The 19,722-nt window shown below is 37.3% G+C and overlaps 1 protein-coding gene across 3 annotated transcripts in view; it reads right to left on the reverse strand.

Moving 5' to 3' along the window:
- SPIRE1 (spire type actin nucleation factor 1) overlaps positions 1-19,722 on the reverse strand; it is a 183,296-nt gene that overhangs the window by 72,457 nt on the left and 91,117 nt on the right. The gene's annotated exons all lie outside the window — the stretch shown is intronic.

The following is a 19,722-nucleotide window of genomic DNA, read 5'->3' on the forward strand; positions in this document are numbered from 1 at the left end:
TGTGGGTCACACCTGTGATCCCAGCTCTTTGGGAGGCCAAGAGGTCAGGATCACTTGAGTCCAGGTGTTCGAGACCAGCCTAAGCAATGTAGTGAGACCCTGTCTCTACAGAAAATTTAAAAAAATGTGTTGGATGTGGTAGCGTGTCCCTGTAGTCACAGCTACTCAGGAGGCTGGGGCAGGAGGATTGCTTGAGCCCAGGAGTTTGAGGTTGCAGTGAGCTATGATGACACCACTGTACCCTAGCCCTTAGTGACAGAGTGAGCCCCTGTTTCAAAAACAAAACAAAACAAAATAAAAAAATAACTTGCATCAATTCAACATTTGCAACTTTAAGAAACTCTTGACTGGTAAAACATATGTTTACATATTAATTCTAAACGTATGGTACACCATTCTTACTCATAGTAATTTAATCTTAATATATTTTATGTTTTGCTGAGCTATTTGCCTGCTTGCAGTTATACTGAGTTTAAATGCACTGTATGAAACCTAGCTTGTTTTATATAAGAATAGTGAACATTTCATATGAAACATTTCCAAACCATTAATTTTTAGCTTCTCAATGTCTCATATTAACCATTTGCCAAATGAAGATAACACTACCTGCTTTCCTGTACTTAATAAGGTAAAGAAGTATTAACGCAGAAAGAATAAAATTACTCTGAACACCTGAAGAAAAAGGGGTAAAAATAATGCACTACTTCTTTTCTCCCAGGAAAAAAGTTAGGAAAAAAACATATTTCTGGTTATTTCAGAATAGCGTTAACACAATTATTTTAAAAAGAAAAGTCAAGTTTTCTGGATGAGACAATGTAACAAGACACTTGCCACTCCTCATTTTTATGGGCTTGTTTAAGATGACTTCTTTAGGCCTCCTGTTCACCTTTGAAAGGAAAATACCACTACCTACTTCACAACGTTGTTGTGAGTATTAAAGGAAATAACATGTTAAAGTAAATTACTGGCACATTGCTTGGTACAAAGAAGGTTCCCAGGATACTTCCCTTTACCTTTGAAGTATAATAAATCATAATTCATTATACCACAGTATAAGTCAAAACTTAAAATACAATCAATTAACCACAGCAAAGGCTTGCCTTTACAGCCTCCACAGGAAAGCAAGTTCAAAGCCATGTGTATCTAGATTGTCCACTGTGTTCTCCCAGCACCATTCTCCACCACCCATCCAGAGCCTGGTTCTTTTCCAATGCCCCTGGCTTTGCTCTGGACTGTAACAGGGTGTTGGGGCAATGATGGCAGCTACCAAGTGCTAAGCCTTCAGACAGTCATCATTTCACCCTAACCACAAGCCACACAACAGGGGAAACTGAGGCTCATAAAGACTAAATAACATGTCTGGGGTCTCCCAGTAGGCAAGTGGTAAAGATATGCTGTGTACAACGGACACTAGGTGGTGAGAAAGTGGTCCTGTTGGCAACAAAAGTGTCATGATCTTGCCCTCAATGGCTTAGATAACTCTCAGAAAACAGATGGATAAAGCTCTACTTTATTTTTGCTAAAATGAACATTTATGCACATTTGTGAATTCTGCTACTACACAAAGAAAGAGAACAGAATTTATGACTTGTAATTGGGTACTTAATATCTAGCAGACAAGAGGTACTTAATATCTGGCATGATATTACATCAATATCTGAGTGATAATCATTATTACTAAATAGAGAATCTCCATCTCCTAACTTTAATGATGTACCAGACTGGTATATATTTCTGATGTTCAAAATATCAGTATTTCTGATATTCAAAATCCTTATATTTTTTGCTAGAGATTATTAGATACGTTTGGAAAAGTCTATGATGATTTAAAGCTATAGTTTCAACATAAGTCCACAATCTTCATGAAGTATCAAAATCAGCACTGAGCAGGGAAGAGACCAAAAAGGAGCAGCAGATGCATTTATTCTGTTCCTCTGGTTCGGTAATCCAGGCTCTATCGCAAAAGGAATTAATGACTTAAAGTATATCTTATTCTACTGGCTAAAAGAATCTTCTTTCTGGTTTTTTATAATTAAAATGGTGAAAGAAAAGAGATTTGCAGAGGTTGAGCTGCCTCTGGGCACCCCAGGGCCCTATCTACCAAGTTAAGACTAGAGCAGTGGTACTCTCCATGCCCCACCCTGCCCCTCAATCAGTCAGTCAATAAATAAGCTGAGAAGTATCTCCTCTCTCACTATTTCTTCCCACTCCAGCCCTAAGGCATTTGCAAAGGCAGCTCCCTCTTCCCAGAATGCTTTACTGCAGATATCCACAGACCTAATCCCCTCACAACCTTCACATTCTTGCTCAAATATCACCTTATCAATGGACCTTATCACCCTGACCAAATTCCAAGCCTGGTCACAAGCAATTCCCCTAGTCTACATCTTCTCCCAAAACTCCTCCTGCCTCTTAACACTCTACACGACTTACTTCGTATGTTTACTGTCTGCCTCCCCTTGCTAAACAGTAAGCTTTATGAAAGAACTTTTATGTATTTTGTTCACCAATGAGATTCTCAAACCCCCAGAACAGTGCCCTGCATATAGCAGGTGCTCAGTAAATATTTGTTCAATAAATGAATTAAGATACTTTGAACCGAGAATGTTTAAACAATTAAATCTCTTCATTAGCTATCAAGTCAACTTTAATAAGAGGAAGCTCAGTCAGAGGGACTATTATTCAGAATCCCCTGGGGGAGCAGGGAGATACATCCATGCCACAATGACTCATGCTCTCCAGTTCGGGACAATGAATATTCAACCCAAGCTCACACTGCATTTACGTGTCTAATTTAGTTGATAGACAGACAAATACATAGATAGGTAAATAAAGAAGAAAGAGAAATGCATTCCTAATACCATACAGAAGAAATGAATTATAGTATTAAACATGTCAACAAGAGTCAACCAGGATCATAATAAACTGGTTTGAAACCTTACTGCCTGAGAAACCGAGTGTGTGTAAATGGACCAACGTCCTAACCACACTCCTTTCCCTACACACAGATGAGAGTGCAGTGTGGGGCTGCTCCTGCCCATCTGGAATCAAGTTCTCTCTGCCATATTCTCCCCTGTTCACCCAAAGGCCAATCCTACTACACTGTTCACCCAGTGACCTAGAAACCTTTTGATAATGAAAGAAGCAGAAATATGATGAAGAAACTCTTCTTTATAAACCTGTATTGTTAGAAATTCCAATGGTTTCCAAGTCCTTTTATGATCAAAACAAGAGAAAGCAAGACAAAGGAAACTGACAGTAGTTACAGAGAAGATGGGAGGCCTCTGTCAAGATGAAAATGCCTATCTTTTTCTTCATTCCTACTGCTACTACCACAAGATGATTGCAGTAGGTCTATGAATGGGTCCTTCTGCTCCAGTTTCTTCCTCATTTGGTCTATCTTCTCATCTCTCTATCTATCATGGGCTCCCAGTGTTTCTGCTGTGGCCCTCAAGCTGGGGTACCTGTTCAGGCTGTACAGGGATATGTCAGAGAGCATTTAAAACAATGGATAGGCCGGGCGCGGTGGCTCACGCCTGTAATCCTAGCACTCTGGGAGGCCGAGGCGGGCGGATTGTTTGAGCTCAGGAGTTCGAGACCAGCCTGAGCAAGAGCGAGACCCCGTCTCTACTAAAAATAGAAAAGAAATTATAGGGACAGCTGAAAACATATATATATAGAAAAAATTAGCCAGGCATGGTGACGCATGCCTGTAGTCCCAGCTATTCGGGAGGCTGAGGCAGGAGGATCGCTTGAGCCCAGGAGTTTGAGGTTGCTGTGAGCTAGGCTGACGCCACGGCACTCACTCTAGCCCGGGCAACAGAGTGAGACTCTGTCTCAAAAAAAAAGAAAAAAAAACAATGGATAAACATGACACAATTTTGTGGAATTAGTTTTACTCAAAGATCATGTAATGGAAGCTGTGGTAAGCAGCCCTCCATCTCAGGAATGGAGCACTCTTCCACTGGAGTGCTCTGCTGTGCTGGACATGTCTGATGAAGGCTCATACTTAATCCCTCCTCAGGAACTGCCCTCAGCCAAAGACAGGTGCTGCGCCAAGGTTACATCCTCCCCGGGGCAGCCCACATCCAACACTGGTCCACTGGAAGTACACAGGCCAGGCCCCCTTGCTTCAGTCGGGGACATCTCTGAAGGGCCATCCAGCTTCTGAGCTCCCTGTGGGGTCCCCTGGGGCCTCTGCTGCATTTGCATCACAGTCCAACATTTCCTTCTATTCAAATCCCTGACAGATGTTTCTAAAAGCACTTCCCAATAAATCTCTTGAATTCAAAATTTACCCCCTCAGAGTCTATTTCCTGGGGGAACTCAATCTACAACAAGGAACACTTTAAAAATTATGATAACAGATACAGACATATCAGACAAAATTTACATGAATTTAAAAGGAAAAATTTCAAAGACAATTTGACTTGCACTGGGCTATATATCCCTCAGTGGACAGCTGTTATCACTGTCTAGAAACCCTCCCCACTCCTTCGTTTGATAAATATCCTTCTTTTTATTGGTGAATGCATCCCATATAATTTAAGTAGAGCTGATCCAAACCGCAGTACCTCATCTCCCACTCACAAGGGTGAGAACATGACCTAGACCAGTCAGCACAGCCCATCTCCTGGCCACTGTGACTGGTTCCCAAGTGGGTATATGACTCCAAACCTTCCTCCAAGACTTTTTTGACCCAATAAACAGAAAAGACTTTCTGCAGGAGTTGCTGAACTGGGAGAATGTGAGACTAGGCCTGCAGATTATAGTAAGAGCTTAGCCTGGGAAAGCAGGTGGTTGGGGAAGGGGCAGGAGCAGAGGCAGGGGGTAGAGAGAGAAAGCATTGGCCCTAATTACAGTGTTTGAGATTCTGGATCCAGCTATGCCTAAAGATAGTAATACCCTTAGACTTCCCAATTATGTGAGCCAATAAATTTTTCCCCTACTCTGTCTGTGTTTATTTGAGTGAGTTTCTGTCATTTGGAACTGATGGATTTAATATGTCCCCATAGTCCAGAAATCAGAGCTCATGCTTCTGTGCCTTTTGGGTACTTTGCTGGAATAGTATGAGAGACAGCAGCAAAATATATTCAGTCCAAACTCTTCCTCTTCAAAGCCAGACATTAACAGAGCCCCCTTTCCAAGTAACCTTCATTTTTACTATTCTCTAACCCATCCCTGACAAATGTCAGGATGGTCTCACCATGAAACCTTTACACATCTCTACCTTTATTTGTGCTTTGATCAAATCCCTAACTCTCTGCTACTAAGAAAAACTATTCACTCTTCAAAATGTTGAAGATAATTTAAATGAATGGTATAAGAATTTCATGTTTCTTTACTTTTCTGAACAATAGTACAAAATTTAGCAAAGATACATACAGCCCAGCTGTGCGACTTTGGGCACATTATTTAATAACTCTCTAATCCTCAGTTTGATTTTCTCATTTGTAAAACGCAGATAATAATAAATATCTTTTGGATTTTGTTATTATTATACAAAATAATATAGAAGAAATACAGCCTGCAGTCCAGCTCACATTAGTTATAAGTCAATGAATATGAGAACTTGATTGTGAATGCTTTTACTACATTACTCCATCATGAAAACATTTTATTCTTAATGAATTTCCTTTACAAAATGATACCTTCTCCCTAGCCTTTTCATGAAATCAATATCCTAACTCAGCAACAAATCAACATAAGATAGTTGAGAATCTATAAATACTATAATTGAATAAGCTTGATCAAATATATGGCTAAAAAGCTCAGGTGTTCTAGTTACTAGCAAAAACAAATGAGTTATTTGAAAGTAAATTGTAGATCTTTCTTGTTTTAGAGACAAGTTTCTGTCACTTCTAGCTTTAGAAGCTAGAATTGTAAATGAATTTTTTTTTCCTTGTACATATGTAATAACAGATGCCAACCTGTGCTTGGAATATGGTGAGAAAGTTCTAATTGGGAGCATCCACACAGCAATTAACTCTTCCATTTCTGACTTAACCCATTCTCAGGCTAGCAATTAGAACTGCTCTGTGCCAACATTTTCAGTTCCTGGTGTCTTAAAAAAACAAATAAATAAAATCTAGTCTGTGAATCACAAGTATGTCAAATGCTCAGAGAATAACTTTAATTCATTTACGTAGGCTCACATCAGCTCACATATAAGTTCCGCTTTTCTGATTAAATTGCTCTTATTCATAAATATATTCACGTATTAAAATAATATTTTTATAACAGTATTTTAATGATCATCATTTTCCTCCATATTGTTAACCATTTAAAACTTATTAATATTTGTCATTTCCCTTGTGCCATGGGTACATGTTTTCAGTTAGAAACTTTTAAATGTCCTATAATAAGGAATATATTTCAATAATTCCTTGAACAAGGCTTTCTTTTAACTCAGTAAAAATATGCTAATGTACTTTCAAAGAAATTACAAAAAAACCAGCAGGGAGTTATAGCAGTTGTTCTAATTACTGGAAGTCTCCCATGCATATTAAAATTAATGGATAATTACTAAAGAATATGATTTATATCTTCAACAAGCTTTATGGCAGTTTCTTAAAGATGTAACAAGCTTCTCCCTCCTGAAGGGTGGAATGGTGGCCAGATAACAACTATAACAATTATGAAAAAAAGTCAAGAGCATTTTACTTGCTAAAAATATATAAAATGTTAAGATAAACTATAAATTGATATTCTGTACTGCTTAATTTGAATTTACATATTTCACTACAGAAATTTAGATATACTATAGATGAAATCAATAAAACAGAAAAGATTCATTTCTAAGTTCTAGGAGAGAAATATCATCTCTTCATTCTTGGAGTATTTTTATACACGCACGCACACACATACCTGCACGCGGAGTGTTTAATGAACATTTCTGCCCCACACAGGTGGACTGACAGTATCTCCCTAAACACAACTGCCCTTTTTGTTTTTATACTCATCAATTCTTCACATCTATAGAAATGCAGTGATCATGATAAAATGATCATTAAAATATCATAGAGAATATTTATGAATTATATCACGAGTTATTTTCCTAACAAATACATACAAATTAATAAGAAAAGACCAATAGCCCATTAGAAAGATGGGCAAAGGATATGAACAGGCAATTGACAAATACAAATGGTTCTTAAACATATGAAAAGGTAACCAATCTCATTCATAATAAGAAAAATGCAAATTAAAACTATACGATACTAATTTTCATTTATCACTACTATGAAAACATTGTGAAGGTGTAGGAAAACAGACATGCTTATGCACTGCTAAGGACAGTATAAATTAGTAAACCTCTATGAAAGACAATTTTGTAATATCTTATGAAAATTATTAGTGCACACTTCCTTTGATGCACCAATTCTAGGAATTTGTCCTACAGTTATGATTACACTCAAGAAAAATAGGTTAAAAATTATGTACTGCACTACCATTTGTAATAGCAAAAGATTAGAAATTACTTAACACATTGACTGCCACACTAAAAAAATTTTTTTCCCTGGGGCCATGGTGTTGTATAATGAAAATAGAATAAAAACTTCAAAAACAAAATGATCCTTTCTAATTTAATGAAAAATTTGTTATTTTTTATTGTTTTCTGTGCATGAGTTATATGCACCTTGAAAAATAGTTCTCTAAGCTCCCAAGGTGAAGAGACCTGTCAGTTACATGTTTCATAAGGCCCAGGGCTCAAAACTAGTGTGAGTTAAATACAGCTCACATGGCAGTTAATGTGTTAATAGCTGTCCATAGAGGCCTGATTAAATTAATTGCAGTACATCTACACAAAAGAATCTTATGAAGACCTACAGATGTAAAACCTATGTACTGATATGAAATGATCTCCGAGATATATTATTAAATGAAAAAAGTTAAGTTCAAAACAGTGTAAAAAAGAAAGAAAAAAATCAATATCTGTTACGCATACAATCTCTCTGTAAGGATAAGGAATAAATTAATAATACTTGCTGCCAGTATGGAGAGATGATGTGGCAAGGAGACAGAAGTAGAAGGTACAATTTACTGTAATAAAGACTAAATACTTTTATATCTCCTGGATTTTGAACCATGTGAGTTTTTTAATTTGTTAAAAACAAATCAACTAAATTTTAAAAGTTACAGGACCTGAAAGGTGGCAGAGTTCTTGCATGACGTTTTAGGTAGAATGTTCTTGTGAAACATTTTAACAGGGAGAGTATGATAAAAGCAATGACACCTAACGCAAAGAGCATTACTGACAGGGCCAGTGCTCAGCAGATACCAACATGCACAACAAAAATTACAAATCAAATAGAAAAAAGATAGGCAGAGACAAGGATACTGAAAGTTACAAATGATGAATGATCTAATTAAAATGAACAAATGGCAGCCTTACAAACAGGCATCTGGTGGTGGATTCTTTCTGTCAAAAAGTGGTATGTTCACCACTTGGAGGAATATAAATCCACTTTAGGTCTTGGGATAAATTCCAGCCAACATAAATGCCACTATTTTATTACTGGAGGTTGTTGGCATGAGACGAGGGATAGACAAGGAATATGAGAAAGCTGCTTAAAATATACTTCAATATGTGAATGAGACAGATGTCATGTGGCTTTATCTCTGCAAGTTTATCAAAGCAGAAAATAGGCTGAAGTTGTGTTACAAACAGGTGTCCTACTTAACAAGCAATTGGCACTATGACACAGGTGGATTTGGCTATTGGCTTGACAAGAGATGGTGGGCAAGAAAATGTTACATTTGATTTTTTTCAACCAATTTGCAGATTATAAAATGTGGTTATGAGATTAAAAAACAGAGAAGGCCGGGCGCGGTGGCTCACGCCTGTAATCCTAGCACTCTGGGAGGCCGAGGTGGGTGGATCGCTCGAGGTCAGGAGTTCAAGACCAGCCTGAGCGAGACTCCATCTCTACTAAAAATAGAAAGAAATTATCTGGCCAAGTAAAATATATATAGAAAAAATGAGCCGGGCATGGTGGCACATGCCTATAGTCCCAGCTACTTGGGAGGCTGAGGCAGTAGGATAGCTTAAGCCCAGGAGTTTGAGGTTGCTGTGAGCTAGGCTGACGCCATGGCACTCACTCTAGCCCAGGCAACACAGCGAGACTCTGTCTCAAAAAAAAAACAAAAACCAAAAACAGAGAAAACCTATTTTATAATAGCCTAGTCAATTTCAAAACCATTATATTTTTCTCCTAGCAACAGAAGATATTTCATATATACATATATAATATTCTAAGTAAAATATTCTTAGTTTAAGATAAACTGAACTCAAATATTTCATCATGGGTCAGGCATGGTAGGTGGCTCATTCCCCTTCAATCCCAGCACTGTGGGAGGCTGAGGTGGGATGATCACTTGAGGCCAGGAGTTTGAGACCAGCCTGAGCAATATAGCAAGACCTCATCTCTACAAAAAATTGGCTGGGCATGGCGGTACCAACCTGTGGTCCCAGCCACTCAGGAGGCTGAGGCAGGAGGACTGCTTGAGCTTACTGAGGTTGCAGTAAGCTATGATAAACAAACAAACAAACAAAAAATTTCATCATGTAGTTATTATTTCTTGCATGAGACTAACTATATGTACAGGCATACTTCATTTTATTGGGATTTGCTTTACTGCATATTCCAAGTATTATGTTTTCCACAAATTGAAGGTTTGTGCCAACCCTGTGTCAAGCAAGTCTACTGGTGCCATTTCTTCAATAGCATGTGTTCACTTCATGCTTCTCTACAACATTTTGTGTAATCTTCACAATATTTCAGGCTTTTTCGTTATTATTACATCTGTTATGGAGATCTGTGATCAGTGATCTTTGATGTTACTACTGTAATTGTTTCAGGGCGCCACAAACAGTAACACAACAAACTGAATCCATAGTGTTATGTGTCCTGACTGTTCCACCAACTGGCTGTTCTCCAGTCTCTCTCCTGCTCCTCAGACCTCCCTATTCCCTGAGACACAACAGTATTTAAATTAGGCCAGTCAATAACCCTACAATGGCCTCTAAGTGTCCAAGTGAAAGGAAGAGGCACACATCTCTCACTTTAAGCATACTGAAGATGACATGTCAAAAGCCCAGACAGGCCAAAAGCCAGGCCTCTTGCGCCAGTTGTGAATATAGAGGAAAAGTTCTTTAAGGAAATTAAAAGTGCTACTCCAGTGAACACACAAATGATAAAAAGTAAAACAGCCTTATTGTTGATACAGAGAGCTAGCTGGTCTAGCTAGAAAATAAAACCTGCCAGAACATTCCCTTAAGTCAAAGCCTAATCCAGAGCAAGGTCCTAACTCTCTCCAATTCTATGAAGGCTGAGAGAGGTGAGGAAGCTGCAGAAGAAAAGTTTGATGTAGCGGAGGTTGGTTCATGAAGTTTAAGGAAAAAAGTCATCTCCATAACATAAAAGGGCAAGGTGAAGCAGCAAGTGCTGATGGAGAAGCTGCTATAGGTTATCCAGGAGATCTAGCTAAGATCATTGATGAAGCTGCCTACACTAAAACAACAGATTTTCAATGTAGACTAAACAGCCTTCTCTTGAAAGAAGATGGTGCCATGTAAGGCTTTTCCAGCTAGAGAAGAGAAGTCACTGCCTGGCTTCAAAGCTTCACAAGGACGGCTCCATTGCACTCCAGCCTGTGCGAGAGAATGAGACCCCATCTCTTAAAAAAAGAAAAAAAAAGACAAGGTGATTCTCCTGTTAGGGGCCAATGCAGCTAGTGACTTACTTTAAGTTGAAGCCAATGCTCATTTGCCATTCCAAAAATCTTAGGGTCCTTAAGAACTATGCTAAATCAACTCTGACCGTGCTCTATCAATAGAACAACAAAGCCTGGATGATAGCACATCTATTTATAACATGGGTCTATTTACAACATGGTTTACTAAATATTTTAAGGCCACTATTGAGACCTACTGTTCAAAAAAAAGATTCCTTTCAAAATATTACTGCTCATAAACAATGCACCTGGTCACCCAACAGCTCTCATGGAGATGTCAAGGATGTCTATGCCTGCTAACACAACATCCGTTTCTACAGCCTATGGATCAAGGAGTAATTTTGACTTTCAAGTCTTATTTCAGAAAAACATTTTGTAAGGCTATAGCTGCCATAGATAGTGATTCCTCTGATGGATTTGGGCAAAGTAAATTGAAAATGTTCTGGAAAGGATTCACCATTCTAGATGCCATTAAGAACACTGGTGACAGCCTGAGCAAGAGTGAGACCCTGTCTCTACTAAAAAATAGAAAGAAATTAGCTGGACAACTAAAACTATATAGAAAAAATCAGCCAGGCATGGTGGTGCATGCCTGTAGTCCCAGCTACTTGGGAGGCTGAGGCAAAAGGATTGCTTGAGCCCAGGAGTTTGAGGTTGCTGTGAGCTAGACTGACGTCACAGCACTCTAGCCAAGGCGACAGAGTGAGACTCTGTCTCAAAAAACAAAAAAAACAAAAAAAAACAAAAAAAAACCACTGGTGATTCATGGGAGGAGGTAAAAATATCAATATTAACAGGGTTAATGAAGTTGATTCCAACCCTTATGGATGACTTTGAGAGGTTCAACATTTCAGTGGAGAAAGTAATTACAGATGTAGTGGAAATAGCAACAGAACTAGAAGTAGAGCTTGAAAACATGAATTGCTGCAATATCATGATCAAATTTGAACGGACAAGGAGTTCCTTCTTATGGAGAAGGAAAGTGGTTTCTTGAGATGGAATCTACTGGTGCAGATGCTGTGAACATTGCTGAAATGACAACGAAAGATTCAGAAAATTACATAAACTCAGTTATAAAGCAATGGCAGGGTTTGAGAGGACTGACTGACTTCAATTTTGAAAAAAGTTCTACTGTGGGTACAATGCCATCAAACAGCATTGCATGCTACAGAGAAATCTTTCATGAATGGAAAAGTCAATCAACACAGCAAACTTCATTGTCTTATTTTAAGAAATTGCCATAGCCACCCCAACCTTTAGCAACCACCACCCTGATCAGTCAGCAGGTATCAACACTGAGGTACCTTTATCAGCAAAAAGATTAGGACTTGCTGAAGGCTCAGATGATTATATTTTTTAGCAATAAAATATTTTAAAATTAAAGTATGTGTATTGTTTTTCTTTTTTTTTTTAAGATATAATGCTGTTGCACACTTACTAGACTACAGTATGAGTAAACATAACTTTTATATGCACTGGGAAACCAAAAAATTTGCGTGACTCGCTTTATTGTAATATCTGTGCTTTTGCAGTGGTCTGGAAAAAAACCCACAAAGTCTCCAATGTATGCCTGTAAATCACTTAATAAAGTTTCTCAGTATTATTGTTACCATATAGTGTAAAATATACTCATATGACATTTTGAAAAATTAATAGTGAGCCATGCTTATTTCCAATTCATCTTGTTACTCCATAATTGTAATAGCTGGTCAAATATTAGCAGCTAAGACAAAATTAGCTCTAATCTGGGCATCTAGAAGTCATCCTCCCATCCTAGGATTTTATTAAATTTAGGGTAAGATTTAACCATTCAGAAGAATTTGACTGATGAAATTTCAAACAAAGTCTCATATAAGTGGCAATCATTTAAACATTTAGAAAATCACATTGGCATAATGCTTTTATGCTTTTTTTTTTTTTTTTTCAAATAACATAGTCTTGCTCTGTCACCCAGGCTGGAGTGCAGTGGTGGGATCACAGCTCACGGCAACCTCCAACTCCCAGGCTCAATTTTCCCACCTGAGCAGCTGGGACCTCAGGGACAAACCACCACCCCTGGTTAATTTTTTTATTTTTTATAAAGGTGGGATGTCACTATGTTGCCCAGGCTGGTCTTGAGTTCCTGGCGTCAAGTGATCCTTCAACCTGGGTCTCCCAAAGTTCTGAGATTATAGGTGTGAGCCTCTGCTTGCAGCTATAATGCTACTTTTAAACAGCTGCAGCTATTTGTATTGGTAGATGGAAAAAAAATGTTTCCTTTCCTAGGACAACTTTTGAAATGAAATGAAAGACCAAAAATTCAATTTACTTCTTTAGTATAACAGATTGGAAGTGCAAAGATGAATAATTCAACATTAAATTTTTCATAGTAAAATTGTTATAAGCTAATTTGTACTTTTGTAACTTAATTTAAAACCAAGATAGTTAAATTAATGCTTTAACAATGTATACCCTTATAAATGTGCTTTCTTAAAATTCAACCTGAATTATGCACAATTATACATGAAAGTAACAGCAAAGGTTAATATTAAAATTTAAAAAATCAAGATACTACTATTCCAGGGTCTTTTCATAAAATTTATGTGATTAAGAATTATGGGTCAAAGGATAAAAAAACCTGAATTCAATTCTGGTTTTTCATCTAACTTGCTGTGGAATCTTAAAGAAGAAATCAGGAGAGAAAACAGAGAAAAATGGAAGCAATAATTGATTTTCTCTTCTTCCTGACCATACAGAAGATGTGACTGGCTTCCTGTCCTGTCTCTCAAACCTCTCCATGTCAGGTTTCTTAGCCCTGGTCCTATACATACTTTCCAAATCCTGACTTAATTCTGAAAGCTGGAACTTGCTTTCTTGCCCACACTAGCTTCCTCTGGGTCAAAATCTCCTGATAGTCACAGGTTTGTCAAGATTTCTGCTTTAAAGCAAAACTATTTTAAAACAAATAAGTTCCATTTCTAGAAGACTGAGAACTAAAGGCTAACCGAATTATAATTGAATTATTCTCCATCTCCTCATAAATACCATCAGAAAGAAAACTTTCCCTGGGATATAAGTTCATTTTCTCTGCCACAATGTCTTGCTCATTAGGGAGGTTACAGGCTTAGAGATCTTCATATGCTCAGAAACTAACTACCTGAAACACAGAGGTGCTCAGTAATATATGCTAAACAAATAAACACAAGCAGTACAGCAGTCTAGGGTCAGAATACTGAAGACAGACACACACGTAGATTTGTTTGATGCCAGAGGAAAGCCATCCAGCCCACAAGCAGTCACAAAACTATAGACTCCACAGGTCAATCCTCCCATCAGATACTTGAACAGTATCCCTGTATAGCATCCTCCCTGGGGACGTACCTCTTGAGACAGTGGTTCTACTGTTGGACAAGCCTACCTCTTTTTTCCCTACTATCTTCCCAAATCCACCTTCTCCCTTGCTTTTCTTGTCTCCTAGCCTGTAGGTGTGCTGCTTCCTGTGCCTAAAATGCATTTCCATCCACCGTTTTTGCCTCGGTATTTGGGTCTTGGCTTCAAAGTTACTTCTGGGAAGGTGAGTATGGGCCCCCAGGTCTGGGTCAGATGTTCTTCTTAGGTGCTTCCACAGCACTCTTGGTTCACTTGCTAGGGTCCTTCTCACACCGGGCTGGATGGCCTGCTCCTAGGCTATCATTCCTACTCTCTAGAAGTTCTGTGAGGACAGGGATCATGTTTATCTTGCTCATCATTATACTGCCAGTGAAAACAGAAATCATAATAGCACTTAACACATGTACTTGTGAAGACTAAATGAATTAATGCACATAAAAGTCTCAGAACGGTATCTAGCATAGAATAAGTATGGAATAAGTGTTAGCATTATTAATCATAGTAGCACCGGTCATATTGGAGAAAAATAACTGTTGCATGAATAAAATAATTTTGCCAATTGATCCTAGCTCTTCTGAAATCTACCATCTCTTTATTCACTAGCATTTGCGATATCTAATACGGCTATTCTTATCTTTACCAAAATCCCAAGTCCCTTCACTGTCCTCCTACACTGAGGTTTATAGACATCTCCTCCACATCTTGATCACCTATCTCAAGACCCATTTTTGTTGTTACTATTCTAAACAATTAAAAAGTAGGGCTAATCCTAATTCCTTCTAGCAACACAGTCAGCTAATTTATTAGTTTGTTAAACTGTGCTTCAGTTTTCCTATCTATACAGATAGGAGGTGAAGAGTAATACTACCTAATTGACAGTAATATTACAAGAATTAAAATGCTAACATAAGAATGAGAGGTACTCAGGGGTCATAAGGATAGGTCTTTCAGTGAAAAAATAGATTGTATATGAACAGGGAAATAAAACTAGCGAGGTTTGCCATGGCCCAGGCAACAGATGCCCAACCACGGCATGTGGCAAGGCAGACGCAGTGCGAACACGAAGGAGGCTTTGCCTTCTCAAGATGATCCGAGAGCAACAGGGGACCAAGATGCAAGATAGATGGTGAGAAACTGGAACTACAACAGCTGAACCACAGATTCTTTAATTCAGTCAACATGGGTCAAACTTTACAGAGTTCCCGTTACACTGGGATATAACAGTGAATTAGGGAAAAAAGGCCTCTGCCCTCAACGAGATTATATTGTAGTTGCAGACATCAATGAATAAGAGACCAACAAAACAACTATAAACTATGATGGCTGCTAGAAAGGAAATAACAAGGTAATGTGATTTTTTAAAAAAAGGTAGTGAGTGCTATAAAGGTGTCTAGGAGTGATCTGAGGAGATGTGCTTTCAGCTGAGGCATGAAGGATGTGAGTGAAAAATCATAACTGAACAGGTCAATGAAGACAAAATTTATAAGAGGAGTTTAATATGTTAACAAGAAACTAATTAAGCACCAAAGGTGCAACCACACTTGAGAAGAGAGTAAAGATCATTATAATCAGATAATCAGAAATGCCAATCCACACCTGTAGAACTTACCGCTGAAGAAATCAAGATGGCTTAACTCTATTAGACATCTTAACTCTCGAAGAACAAAATGTTTGATATATTCTACCTTAGTTTGGGTGATGTTTATGTATATAATGAAAGAAAGTGCAAAGGAAGAGAAAATTGTCATCACTTTGAGTACACAATCTCCTAGAAAACAGAAATTATAATGTTAGAAATCTATTTTACATGCCTTATAAAGTTCTTGCTGCAGTAATATGAGTATATGTTTAATAATGTGCAATTATTTTCACTGTTCATTCATTCATGATTAATATTATTGTATTAGGAATTTCTCTATAGGAATTTTCTACCACTAGATTGCAAAAATAAAAAATTTTATTTTTATTTTATACTGACATCAATATAGTAGTATTGAGTGTTATAGTCAGTTCACCAATTTACAAAACTTAAATGTTTTTAAAAGGTCTATAAGCATCCTCAAATTTGAATAATATTAATATATCTGCAATATTGAATTTCTTTCCTATAAAATAAAATAGTATATAATAATTTGATAGCAAATTTTACTGGGCATACACTTAAGTGTTTATCTGTACACATTTTGCCTACATAAGACTGATACAAAAATAAAGAAGAGCTTGTTGAGTGAATAGAACAAAGATTTACTCACACAAATTGTAATTTCTGTATAGAATTTTATGACTAGAAGGAAGCTTAACATGTCTAATTGCTCCTCCTCCATTTTTAAAGATGAGTAAACAGAAGTCTAGCAAAGGCTACTGGACTTAAAGAGGTCACATGAATAATGAGTGGTAAAACATGATCCACCAACAATAAAGGGGCTTTTAAAAAACAATCAGTATTAATATATTTTAAATTATAAAATAAATGGAAAAATGAGTTGCTTTAAAAAAAGAATTCTTTAAAAAGATTCTTTTAAAAGTCTTCTTCTATTATACATCAAGTTTTTTTCTCCTATAATAAATATAGTTACATCTCTACTATGAAACAATTTATTTACTGGGGAATTTGGCAAGTATATTGCACACTCTCAACATAGAGGCAATGATGGTTACAGCATGCTAGGAACACACCAGAATAAAGTCAACTGACTTTCTAGTCTTAAAATTATTTTGTCTCAGTCTTTGACATTTCTATGATACTCCATCTTTTCCCATTTCACATCTCCCTCCTATTTCATAACCTAAACTTAACATGGTAACCTCCCTTCCCCTATCCTATCTGTGTACATATGCGGATCCCTCCCCCTCTGAAGCATGCACACATACATTCTCTCATGAACCCACTTCTCGCCCAAAGCCAAATTTTATTCTTTCTGGTTCACACATTCTTCTTTCCAATCCTGTTCAGAAGCCTACATCAAAGCATCCATCTACACTTTCTTTAGGAACTCTCTTCAATTTCCAACATAGCAACATTCTCTCTCTCTCTCTCTCTCTCTCTCTCTCTCTCTCTCTCTCTCTCTCTCTCTCTCTTTTTAAAGAGATAGGCTCTCCTTTCTGTCACCTGGGCAGTGGTACGATCATAGCTCACTGTAACCTCAAATTCCTGGGCTAAAGTGATTCTCATGCCCCAGGCTCCTGAGTAGCTGGGACCATAGGCCTGCACCACCACACCAGCTAATTTTTAAATTTTTGGTAAAGATGGGGTCTATGTTGCCCTGCCCGGTCTTGAACTCAAGGCCGCAAGCAATCCTCCCAACTCGGCCTCCCAAAGTGCTGGGATTGTGGGCATGAGCCACTATGCCTGGCTATATGTGACATTCTTATGGGAAAACAGCAGTAACAAGTTGGAACACCTTTGCTAGATCAAAGGTTGTGATGAGGGTGGAAACGCTGGTATCAGCAGTGCTGAGAATTAACTTTTATGTGAACCTCTAATCTCTCTAAGCCTTAGCTTACTGATTTGCAACGTAAGAGACATAGGCTTGTTATAAGGATTAAACAGTATAAACAAGATAAGACACTTTGGGAGCAGTACGAATATAACATAGGAAACTAGTAGGGGTTAAAGTTTTTGGAAGTGATAAATAATTTTATATAACAATATCAAAACTAGGGAATGATGATCAAAAAATTACCCAGACAGCGTAAAGGATACTACCATTAATACAATTACCTTTTCTCCAATAAAAATTTTACATTTGAAGCTGCCCACTCTCCACAGCACAAGCTCACTAGCCATGCCTGCAGTTGGGTCCGGGCCTGTGGGGATACTGCCGGCCTGGCAGGCTGGTTCTTCTTTCAAACAACCTGAGGCACTCAACAGATTGCTCAGACAGTCCCTCCAGCTACACTTACACACAAGGCTATCAAATTGCTTAGAAGACATAGTAATGTCTGTGCTTAAGAGACAAAGTAACAGCAGGCCTACCCAAGTCTTCTTTATCATTCAGAGGAAAACCTTAAAGGATCTCACTCATTATTTAAGAAGAAAATCATCACCAAGTAAAGAGATTAGAACAAAAACAAATTTGCTTTCTAAATAAACAGACGATCAACCAGGCACTATGCTTTATAAAACAGTCAGGTTCAGTAAATGTAATTACCACTTATAGAACTATAACACTTGAAAACAGATTGTAGATTTTATATTTTAATAAGTTGCCAATTTAGCATATAAGAAATTTAATATAATTAAAGTACTTTTGGATTATTAAATCAGAAACATTATCAGCCACTGAGCTCCAATGTTGACACTAAGATTCTATTCTAATTTACATACACAAATGCATACACGTATACAGAGACATAAGGTAGTATGAAAAATCATTGATAATCCAATTTTTTATTCTGTTGAATCAGAGGCTAATATTTTGAAAATTCTACTTGGTACATGCTGATTCATAGATATAAAAACTGTTTCTTAAGATGTATAAACTATTTTGAAATCTTTAGAAAAATGTCAAATTAATACATAATATTTTATTAGTAGTGTAAATTTAGTACTCTTAAGAAAAGATTAAAACTACTAACATACATATATGAACTAACATGTGAAAATTTTCTAGCATTTCAAAAAAGCCTCATACATTGCAGAGGAAAAGGAAACCTATTTGAACCCTGTAAGACTTCATTCCTGAAACTTTAGTATTAACAGGCAGTTTATCTAGCATAAGTCTGTAACTAAATGGTATAGAATGTTCTTAAGTTTCAGGATTTCCACATACTTCACTGCTTGCCTTATCAGGACTCTCTATTAAATGAATGTTTATGTGTAAATTTAAGGAATGCAAGAGTACATGAGGCTCTCATCAACACCTTCCATAAAAGTTCTCATATTTACTAGAATATAGAAATACATAATACAGAAATACAGAAATATTTTGGCCAAAATGTTTCAAATATCCAGAGATGTTTTCAGAACTCACTTCTTTTCAACCAGAAGAAAATCCTTGAAATTCTGGGAAAGCACAGAAATATATAATTTATTTCAGTTCAACAAACATTTCTAGAGTTTCCTATATGCCACATACTACATTAAGAGTCACTAAAATAAAGATGGCTTAAAATAGTCATTTATCTCAAGAAGCACTTGGTCTGATCGTGTAAACAGGATTACAAAGATGTCAGCAAATGACCACCACAGAGAGTGAGGCGTTCAAGACAGAGGAACATATAAGATGTAGAGGCAGTGAAGGGAGGTCAATACTACTACACAAAAGAGGTAACACAAGAGCAGAGTTTTGATGGATAAAATAGTTCACCAAGCAGATAAGGAGAGAAGTGAATTCCAGGCAGAAAGAACACAGTGTGCAAGGGTTACAGACATACAATAGCATGAAGTATTCATAAAAGATAAGCAATTTTAATTGGATAGTGTAAAATGCAAGGAAGGCAGTATTGAAAAGGAGAATAAAAATATAAGTAGGTGACATATCATGAAGGGCCTCAAGAGCAATACAATGAAGTTTTAATTGTCCTCTGTAGGTGATGAGGAGCCATTTTAGTCAGGGAAGCAACATGGTTATGCAGAACTGCCAGGTGTCAAAGTGATCACTCAGGAGAACAGCC

This window comes from Lemur catta, chromosome 16, assembly GCF_020740605.2.
Source record: "Lemur catta isolate mLemCat1 chromosome 16, mLemCat1.pri, whole genome shotgun sequence".
In the NCBI taxonomy this organism is placed as follows: domain Eukaryota; kingdom Metazoa; phylum Chordata; class Mammalia; order Primates; family Lemuridae; genus Lemur; species Lemur catta.